Below are 9,132 nucleotides of genomic sequence, written 5' to 3' on the forward strand. Positions count from 1 at the left end.
AACATTAGGAAGGTGGTTATTGCAGCTGTGAAATAAGCACAAAGTTGGGACAAGGTTTAGAGCAAATTTGATGCCTGGTGGATGAAAGACACGTGTGTAGGTGATTTCATGCAATTCTGCTTCTTTCCCACAGACTTTGCTTTAGTATGGTGTATAGTTACCTATTGCTGTGTAACAAATTACCCCCCAAATTAGTAGCTTTAAAATAACACATATATTATCTCATAATTCTAATGAGTCAGGAATCAAGATAAAGCTTAGTTGGGTATCTCTGCCTCAGCCTCTCTCAAAGGCTACAAAGTGTTGGTTGGGACTATAGTCATTTCAAGGCTCCCCTGAAGGAGAATGTGCATTCAACTCATTTGGCTTTTGGCTGGTCTCAAGTTTTTGCTGGCTCTGGTTAAGACATCAGCTCTTGGCCATGTGAGCCTTTTTACAGGGCCCCTCACCAGAGGGAAGCCAGCTTTCTTCAGAATGAGTGATTAAAAGGGCAAGAGAAGGAGTAATCCAGATGGAAGACACTGTCTCTTTATTACCTAATTTTGGAAGTCACATTACATCACTCTTTCCGATTTCTATTCATTTCAGGGGCATCACTAGGCTTAGCCTACACCCCAAAGGAGGAAATTACGCAAGGGAACAAATATCAGGAGGCAGAGAATCACTGGGGAGTATTTTAGAGGCTGCCTACCACATCTTATGAGGTAACCTGATAAGGAAAACACATGGACTCTTGGACGGTCCCTCAGACTTAAGGTAGAATTTGGGCTCTGCACCTTACTACTGCATGAGTATGCACAAGTCTCCAATCTCCACTGTGAAGATAAATAAGTGAATGCTGATATACTGTACCATCCCTCAGTTTAGCATATATAAAATGGACACAATAATCTATAACTCTTAGGTGTGTGGTTAGGATTAAATAGAGTAACTTGTGCTTAACATATAGGAGGCATGCAGCAGAAATCCCCTTATCCCTGGTAGAAGTAACAGGTTTGTTTGTAAATTCAAGAAAAACAGCTGTTCACAGTGACTGTCCTGTGAACTTCCTGGGTTCAGCATTGGTGCTTTCTTGCAGAATAACCAACATATTTATATCTTCAGAATTTAGTAAAAGTGGTGGTTATTTTGGACCACTTTCTGTCAGAAGCAGAATATTATGACCCAACTGAAAGGAGATATTTTTTCTAAGTTTTTTTTTTTTTTTCTCTTCCTGGTACTTGAGTTCAGCCAAGATACAGCAATTCCTCATTATTCTCAGTTAATAGTTAGACCTCTAAATGGTCTACTTTTTACTTGGCACTGACAACAAAACTGGAGTGTTTTGATAATTTCTAGATGTTACATTTTAGAAGGGGGCATGGACAAATGGGAACATGTTCAGAAAAATGATCAGATTGATGAGTGGATTCTAAAATCAGCCACATGTCATATTAAAGATGAACTACCAGAAAAAGAATATTTAACTTAAGGAAGGAAAGACTTGCAGTATATGGTAACTACCTTCAAATATTTTAAACTGTTATGTTGAAGAGAGATTATATCTATTTTTTATTGTTTGGAAAGCTAGAGCTGGGACAAATGTGTTGGGAAAGATTTCAGGTCAATGTAAAGAAAATTTCCAGAGAGCGTTAAAATGGATGGAGCTGAATTAGAATCTTAGTTCTGCCTCCTACTAGCTGATCTTAAGAAATTTCATTTATCATCTCTGAGACTTGGTCTCTGAATCTGTAAATTTATAATAATGATCGTATATTACGGGTCTACAATGTGCCATGTACTGAATAAGTTGCTTTGCATATAATATTAATAATGCTAAGGATGGTTCTTCTTCTTTTACACAAAGGGAAGAGCTTTGTGGCAATAGGTTTCAACCTTCTGCTGAAGAGTTTGTTTAATATTTGTGTTGGTGCCTGAGATATGCTGGTGCAGAATCTTTTTTTCTAAGTGAAGTTATTGCCTATGTTAGTGATCAAACCTGTCAGTATCACAATTTTATTTGGCTTATAGTCTATTAGTAGAAATTGAAAATGAGTATGTGGAGTGGACCTTTAAAGCCATATGGCTATGTTGAAACAATATTGGGTGACTCTGTGTGTGTGTGTGTGTGTGTGTGTGTGTGTGTCCAATATTAGAAAACTACAAGAGCTTAGATTTTTCTTTGGTAAAGTCTTGAAAAGGTCACCTGATCTCTTTAAATATCAGAATTTTTCCTATGAAATGAGGAAACTGTTATAGGTAGTTTCTCTTCATTTCACATATCTGGAGCTCTATAAATAGACTGAAAATTACTACATTAGTTGGAAATGATAAATTAATAGGCTTCCTTAGATTTTCCTTCTTGCATTTATATATCATAATTTAAGTGAAATGAAATGTCACTCTTTATTCTTATTTATATTTATCAAATATAGTGTTCTGACATTCTTCAGGTTGCATAGGGTTTATTTCATCAAGATTTGAGTGGAGAACAACATATATTTTATTTTGCAGATACAATAATTTCAGTCCTAAGTATGACTACAAAATTTAAAATTTAAAACATTATAGAACATTTGCTATCTTAACATGGATTTTAATTTTATTCATATATTACAAAGAGGCAGTGAGGTAGAACTACATAAATGAAAGGAAAATGAGGAGAAAAAAGATTAGAAGAATCTTGATATACAGAAGGCAAAGAGATCCAACTCATTTATAATTGGAGTCCTCAGTAAAGAAAACTAAAATTTAAGAAGAAACCCCATGATTACAATTCAAGATTTTTTTAAGAAATAAAAAATGCTTGAGTCTAAATATTAAAAAATGTGCAATGCATGTGAAAAAATGATCCAGGATGGTCAATACTAAGACATTATTGGACTTGAAAGATAAAGAAATGATCCCTTTTTAAGACTCTACCTAAGTAAAAGAAATAAAAATCACCTATAGTAAGAAGAACATCAGACTGGCCCACATTTCCCCCACTGCAACATTCAGTGTCATTCAGCTGAATAACATCTAAAAAATTTGATTTAAAAAAATCAACCCAACGATGTCACATCCAGCCAAACTATCCTTCAAGTTGTAAAATATTATACAGTAATTTACATGCAAAGATTCCCTTGAGCTTTTCTGGGAAAACTATTAGAGGGTGAAGTTCAGCCCACCAAGTGATGAATAAAGAAACTACAGCAAAAGGACTATGTGAGTACTATATATAAATGTTTAACTACAACCAAAATACATAGAAAACATTTATATAGCACTGCCTTTGTACTAACCACTGTTCTAAATTCTTGACATATTTTAACTGTAGATATTAAAAATGACTGATGAAAATGTAACTATAATATGCTTTCACAATTTACACATATGCCTTACAATTTACAGGTAAAGCTTAGAGAAGGTTTGCAGTTTACCTCATGTAAATGTGGGGATCAAATGACTTAATTTCAAACATACTGAAATAAATCAACTATCAGAATAGGAATTGATTTAACCATATAAAATTAAATATTACAAGAGATAATATTGCCTAAATTTGGATGGAATAAGTGGAGGGCAAGGAAAAGAAATAGGATAATGCTATATTGATTGTGATAAAAGTATGATGGACACAGTTTTTAAAATACCAGTCTGAAAGTAAGATATAAAGTTATAAAAGTAACCTCTATAATAAAAATGTAAAAAAATTAAGCATTTTAATAATTATAAAAACATATAACAAGTAAAGAAAAAAGACTACCTACTGAAAGACTTTTAAAAAACCATAAAAACAGAAAACACAACAAAAATAGAGTCAGAACTAAGGGAAGACATAGGTTCATATGTATAAATATGGCTTAAAAGAAAAGACAAAGATCTACTAAAAGAAAAAGATTTTCAGATTGAGTCACAAAGTAAAACCTAACTCTGTACCAAGTACATGAGATACACCTAAATCCTAAATGAAAGGTAGAAAATGTATATAAGTTTACCATGATTATCAGGCAAATGCTAATAAACACAGCAAAGATTTTATACTATCAAAAATGGCAGCATAGCTTGTTACAGAACAATCTTTGTTTTGAGAATAGCTAAGAAGCAAGAGTCACACACACACACACACACACACAGAATCTGCTTTGAGACACTGGAGAGCGAGGCATAAAGATGTCAGAGAGGATCAAAGATATCAGACAAAAGGGTTATAAAGAGAGAAAATCCAATATTCAGCCTATTTTTCTATTTGACATTTGTTAGTTTGCAAGCTGCAGCTGAGAAGGTGAGAAACTGAACAAAGTCTCCAGGAGTCCTTTGAGAATGTGGAAACAAATTTGGATTTTGGGACCTTCTAAAGAGAGAGATCTCACATATAATCCAGGCTTTCAGATGAGATTCCCACTGGGCTACACTCTAAGAGTAAGGGAGAAACAGAAATAGACCAACCCTCCTAAAGAATGAGGCTCAATCTAGAAAAGGTTCAATTCCTGATTAGATTAAGGTGATCTGCCTTCAGCCTATTTGCCTAAAACAAAATGAATCCTCTCTTGAGCAAGGTAACATCATCTAGAACTTCAAATTATCCCTATAACTTTTCATTTATTTATTTTATTTTTATATTTTTACAATCTTGAGGGTTTTTATTTATTTATTTATTTTACACTTACCATGCCATGAATTCATAGGGAATAGGTTCCAGGAGCTCAGGTGCCTCCCTGTCCTTTGGTCCTCACAAAGTGTGCTTCTCTGGATGGAGGAGGCTGGCGCTTCAGTTGAACCCAAGTACCTTTCTCTTTGGCTTCCTTCTTTTTCTAATCATTTTCCTTCACATGTTTTCAGGAAGCTATCTTGGCTCTTTGAGTGCTTAATATGCTCAGTACATAAATTCTCTGGGCAGGAAACTTGCCCTTAACTTGTTTGTTTATAGCAATGCCAACTGCATGCTGGATAATATTGTAGACTCTCCCAGTTTTGCCATGGTAACATTTGTGGGGCTTTCCTTTTTAAACAGTGCCCATCCCCTTGATGTCTACAATATCACCTTTCTTGTCGATTTGCATGTTCGTGGCCAAAGGAACAACTCCATGTTTTCTAAAAGGCCTAAAGAACATATATCAGGTGCCTCTCATCTTTCCATCTGTGTTGGTCATTTTAGTGAATTACTGGAAGATGAAGGTTCTGGCTGAAAAAGCCCTATAACTTTTCATTTAAAATGTTCGTACTTTAGTGAAAAAATTACCAGGCAGATATGGAGACAGACCGCGTGACAAAAAAGACAAGAGGAGAAACAACTAATAGAAACAGTACCACAAGTACAGATATTTAAGTTACTAGATGCAAATATGGATTGACTGTGCACTTCTGACTAGGATGTAAAAGATTATGTCAAGCCTAAACACTCACAATTTACAACTAAGAGAAAAAGAGAAATTACAAAAAATGATTTTGAAAAGGCACCCTATAGCTATGGAAGTTTTGAGGATTAAGTGGTCCTAAATTATATAGAGAGGAAAAACGTTCAGAGATGAGTAGATAAATAGCAGCTCGGTTTGTTTGTTTGTTTTATATGGGGGATTTACCAGTTCTTGATGTGAGCTGAAGTGTGTAGCTAGCTCAGACAGAGAGCAACAGTTAAAAGGAGAAACTAGTGTAGCAGTTAGCAGTCTCTTGGGGGGTAGGGAGACTAAATTAAAGGCTTGAGGTCTACAGATACATAACCATTATCCACAAAAGACTTTTGCTATATTCTAAGACTACATAAAAGGTTGAAATCTAAACTAAGAAGTTTTGAAAGTGAAATCTATTGCAGTCTCATACTTAGGAAACAAAGACTTAAAAACAGAAAAGGCAAGAAATGAAAGCCATAGAAGATGTGGTGTATTGACACCGAGGATCAACAACCCTTTTTACTAACCAATGCTGAGTATACCAAAAAGTTGAGAAACCAGACCTCTGGCAGACCATTACTGCTGGGATAAAATGATTGGATAAATGTATTTGAGAAGTAGGTTATTTATACAATCTGGGAAAAAAATATCCTCACATATTGTTTAGTAGTTACCAAGGGAAAAATGATATTTATACAGTGAAAAAACCTGACTTTGCCTCAACAAAGTGACTAAAGTTAACATCATCAGCAACAGGGCAAAAGAATATTGTGTGCCTCTAGAAATGATATGCTAAGAAGGTCACAGCATCACTTATATAGATAGTATTCCTTCCAGGATAGTCATAATCTGAATCTCATCATGGAAAAAACATAACCAACGACCTAAGTTGATGGACTTTGTATGAAACATCTGACATATGTTCTTTATAAAAGTCACTTCACGAAAGAGAAAGTGTTGTGTCAGTTCCAGCCTATTGATAGTGATGTTCTTGGCTAGGCATGCCTGAGACTCTCACCCAGGGTTCAGTATTTACCTGTAGTGAGCACCACATACATTCCCCCCCAACACTACCAGGACCAATTTTGGGGCTGCACTGGCCCTTATGGTTCTTATTATGACGACAGAACACACCTCAGCAAAACTACCAGGGAACTTTGAAAAACAAGATTTTTTACTAATAGGTGCTGGAAGATACACAGCAAGGCTGAGGGCCACACAGTGAGGTCACAGGTGGAGAGAGAGGGAAGGAGCATGGACCAAGGGTTCTGCTTTTACTAGGGTCTGAGGATGGAGTGCTTAGAGTCGTAGGGGTTCTCTCTTTATTGGTGAATTTAGAGCATTAAGAATGGAAATTAAGTCCCAGGAAGGGAAAAGTGGGGTCACTTAAGTGGTCAGTGATCTACATTACCAGGGCTTTCTCAAAAGGGAACTTCATGGGGAGGGGTGACCTGGTTCCTTATGTAATTGTTTTACTAGTAGCTGTGCCATACAGCTGTCAATAGTTCATTCAGAATGAATGTCTTTGAAATGGGTGCCTCAGCAATCAAAAGCTTAATGGCAGACGCTTACATGACAATCAAAAAGCTCCCTGTCAGGCACTTGCACTACAGAAAGAAAGACGGAGAAACTTTTAAATTAAAAGAGATTAAAGACATGACAAGTAAATGGATGCATGATTCTGCATTGATACTTGATCAGAAAAATAAATTCTATAAAGGACAACACTGGGACAATAGGTGAAATAGTTCTGTATTCATGTTTAATTTTTCTGAACTTAATAGTTGTGCCATGTTTTATGCAAGAAAATGTCCTTTTTTCTTAGGAAACATACACCGAAGTATCTTGGAGTGAAGGGTCATGATTTGACACTCTCAAATGTTTCAGCTGATATGTAACGTGTGTATATTGTGGGTGTGTAGAAAAGGAGGTGTGGCAAAAAATGACCAATTGTCACGCTAGGTGAGTGTGCATGGGAGTTCATTGTACTATTCTTGAAATTTTCTTGCAGTTTAAATATTTTTTTAATAAAAGTTTTAAAAAAACAGAGAGAGAGAGAAGAACTCTGGAGAACTACGTTATAAGAACAGAAGCAAACCAGAGCTGGCCTTAGTCCTGCCATTTAGGTGAGATTATGTTCATTTTGGTGCCCCAGCTCATCACTGATTGGAGAGTAGTGATCATCTAATGGACCTGCACTATAAGAGATATTAAAAGTAATCTTCAGGCAGCAGGACTATGATAATAAAAATTTGGATCTACTTAAAGAAATACAGAGTGCTAGAAATGAAATAAAGGATGGTAAAATCATTTTTTTCTTATTTTTAATTCCTGCAAAACTCAATTAACTCTCTAAGATAGGAGCTGACAGACTTTTTAATAACAACACTTTTCAGCTTTGGGGGGCAAATGAACATTGTTGCACTGACTCAACTCTACCCATGTAGTACTTAAACAGCCATAGAAAACATGTAACAAATAAGTGTGGTTTGTTCCAACAGAACTTCACCCTTTCATCAACATAGTCTATATTTTGTCATATTGATCTCTTTGTGTCTTCCCGAAGGTGCCAGACTCCCTCATTCCTCTGCGTAGCAGCTCTTATTGATCCCTTTTTCTGGTATATATTACCTATCCAGACTATTCACCTTTGGAACCTTTATCTGTTCTTCAAGACTCAATTCAGATGTCACCTCTTTTAAGAAATTTTTTTTCAAAATTTTTATTCCTAACAGGCAGAATAGGTTTCCTTGTCTGTATGATTCCACAGGAACTTATACCTCTTGGCTGTACCTCTGACTTGATTTGTAACCCTTGGAAGGTATTTAATATCCCTAAATCTCAGTATTCTCATCTACAGGATGATAATAATACCTAAATTACAAGGCTGTTCTGAGAATGCCTGTGCATTACTTAACAAAAAGATTGGGCCAGAGAAAGCATTTAAACCATATGAAATGATGTATAATAATATTGTGATGATGATAGTTACTCCTTTGTCATACTACTTAGTGATGGATAATATTGGCCAGAGGTAAATTTTATTTTGTTTTGCAATACTTTTATAAAATATGCTTCATTAGCAACTGTGTAAAGGAAAGTTATGATAATGTGATTAGGTATATTTGGATTTTTTTGTTATTTTAATAGCAATAAAATCTACTAAATCAGAAGAACATGTCTTACTCAGTAAGATATATGAAGAGGCAGGTAAGATAAGGAAGGATAAATGTTATGGTCCCTGTAATTTCTCAACCACCAAAGTGAAGTAAGCCAAGAACATAGCTGGAAGGGGACCAAGTGAAGCAGGGTCCAAATGAGCTTGTCAGCTATAAACCCTGATTGCACTAGACGCAAGGCCCTGTTCACACCAAGGAGCACAGCAAATAGTGATGGACAGCATATGCTTGACTAATAACATCTCAAGAGAGCAACCATATTAAAGTTTGGAAGGGATATTGAATAGAAGTGATGAGAGTCGAGTGGTGAATAAAAATGAACAACAAAATGCATGCTTGGGAATATCTTGGGTGTGTCATGTGTCTATACATTCTTTAGTTGGTATTTTTAAGACCTGCATAAATAAAATGAATATGGAGACACATGTTGTCTCATGTCTTAGTAGCTCTCCTTAAAAAAATAAAAAATACCCTAATTATGTTATCATGAAAAACAAGATAAAAGCATATTTTTCTCCTTTCTTCTCAACAAATTTAAAAAGTAATCATATACAATAGTATGCATATTGGGCCTATAAATGTATGTAAATAAATGTAATGTT

At 35.4% G+C, this 9,132-nt stretch overlaps 1 pseudogene; it reads right to left on the reverse strand.

Moving 5' to 3' along the window:
* Window positions 1-4,627: 4,627 nt before the first annotated feature.
* On the reverse strand, window positions 4,628-5,123 carry LOC123836515 (large ribosomal subunit protein eL21-like; annotated as a pseudogene).
* Between the last annotated feature and the right edge of the window lie 4,009 nt (window positions 5,124-9,132).

This window comes from Mirounga angustirostris, unplaced genomic scaffold, assembly GCF_029215605.1.
Source record: "Mirounga angustirostris isolate CCGP_5_RB_7025 unplaced genomic scaffold, mMirAng1.0.hap1 SCAF_8, whole genome shotgun sequence".
Classification (NCBI taxonomy): Eukaryota; Metazoa; Chordata; class Mammalia; order Carnivora; family Phocidae; genus Mirounga; species Mirounga angustirostris.